The sequence below is a fragment of the Aplysia californica genome, unplaced genomic scaffold (genome assembly GCF_000002075.1).
Source record: "Aplysia californica isolate F4 #8 unplaced genomic scaffold, AplCal3.0 scaffold00525, whole genome shotgun sequence".
In the NCBI taxonomy this organism is placed as follows: domain Eukaryota; kingdom Metazoa; phylum Mollusca; class Gastropoda; order Aplysiida; family Aplysiidae; genus Aplysia; species Aplysia californica.
Genome location: NW_004797795.1, coordinates 188,783 through 191,009, shown reverse-complemented (window position 1 = coordinate 191,009; position 2,227 = coordinate 188,783).

Sequence of the window (2,227 nt, the reverse complement as noted above, 5' to 3'; positions counted from 1 at the left end):
CTAGCTCTCTCTCTCTCTTTCTACCTCTCTCTCTACCTCTCTCTCTCTTTCTTCCCCCTTCTCTCTCTCTCTTTCTCTCTCTCTCTCTCTCTCTCTCTCGCTCGCTCTCTCTCTCTCTGTCTCTGGTGTGTCTTGCTCTTTCTCTATATATATCTCTCCCACTTTCTCTTTCTCCTGTTCTCTCTCTCTCTCTCTCTCTCTCTCTCTCTCTCTCTCTCTCTCTCTCTCTCTCTCTCTCTCTCTCTCTCTCTCTCTCTCTCTCTCTCTCTTGTAACACCTCTAATCTTCTGGCGCTCATATGACCTTATGCAGTTGCGAGCGCCGTAAAACCTCTACTAAAACAAAACTGACTGTGGATGAGTTGATGTTTTTGGACGTGAAAAATCAAGGGACACAAGAGATATTTTTGTCATTCAATTCAAGTACTATGTTAAATATGGTGACGACGGGAAAGGTGATCACACAACACTAATTCTGTTATCATTGCTAGCTCACGCGTATGTATGTGTGTGCGTGCGTTCATGCATGCATGTGTGTTTAAGAATCACCTTCCGGCATCATACCCTAAATGCGCACACTGTGCCCAGGAATTTGCTCATCAGTACTACAATTCTTGGTAGGTGGGCGCAGTGGGTCACGGAGAAAGTCACCAATCTTTTGAGGCTTTATTACTTTATTTTGTCCATGAGCAATTTGACTAAGAGTTTTTGGGGTTTTTTTTAGCAAAAGTTTTACGGCGCTTGCAACTGCTTAAGGTCATGTGAGCGCCAAGGGGTGGATGTCAACACAGAAGTCTTTACAGGGAATCGGGCTTACTCTGCTCACCTGACTAGCTTCAACAGCACAAAGTCTGTTTCGACTTTCAAGGCACCCCGAAAACAGCAGGTCACAAGAGTGTGACAAACATGCAAAAGTAGAGGAAATGGCGATAGTAAGGATTAGGAAAGAAAAAGCAGCAGTTCCCTGTTGTTCAGGTACAGCTATGAGCGTGACATTGTTGAATTAGCCCATTTACAATTCTACCGTGCATAAGAACGAGAAATGTCCACACTTTGAGAATGGCCTAAAGACACTTCGGTCAGTGGCACCGCCCGGGGGGGAATGACCGAGAGTGTCCCAGAAGAACTAGACAGAGCACACCAAGAACTAAATCCACAGCGATTGTGCCTTGTACACATTTCTGCGAGGAAGTGAGTGCGGCACTTTACATTGTTCACAGCATATCACTGTCTTTCACATATATTATTTCAGAATAAAGTAGCACATATTAACTGACTTAACGAGGTCAACAAATCTGCTGTCTTTGATAGAGAGATAATATAGTAGTAGATTAACACCCCCCTTGAAGCCAAGACACCTGTATCAACTCCAACCCATGGTGCAATCGAAAGTAGCCGCACTGTTGTTGTTTTTGTTGTTGTTGGTTCGTATTTAGTTTGTTATTTTTATTTTGTTGCTGATTTTGCGCAAGACAATAAAACGAAATGTATCAGACGAGGAGTGCAATGTTAAAACAAACACATGGGTCCCCACCACTCTAAGAACGAGCAACGCTTCTGTCACTTTGTTACTTTGTTACAGATTGGGTAAACAGTGACCACTCATCTCACTTACGATTTGTGTACGAGTTCTGGGCGGGGCTTATGGGTTATGAGGGATCACATGCTTACCTTTTCAGCAGCTGAAAATTGGTACCTATTGGTCAACAGTGGGAGGGGCCTACGCAACATAATTGGTTGGAGGGACTACCTAACAACAACGACAAGTGATTGGATTATGACGGCTCGCCCACAACGCCAGGGGCCAGTGCACAATTTATGACAAAACGTAATGGAGTCACTAAGGTGGTCATCTAAGACAGGTGTTATAGCTTAGTGTGATAGGGGTTGTGTGTTAAAATATGGTGGCCGCGGCCACGTTGGACAGGTGCCCGTTTTACACAGTTAAATTATATAGAAAAAACGAAAGGGGGGAAATGGAAAGTGGCCGTTTGTACAGGTGGCCGTCTTATAGAGGTGGCCATCAGGGCAGGTTCGACTGTATTATATATATATATGTATTCAAGGGTAATAATCTCAATACTTCGAGCATCATACCTACAACATGACATACAGAAATGATTATTTCCATCTTTAGTGGTTTTCAGTAGGAATATTTGTATTTGCCTTTTGAAATTCATTTTCATTTGATGACTAACTTTCCGTGGAAGTGCCTTTAGCTTCGTTAA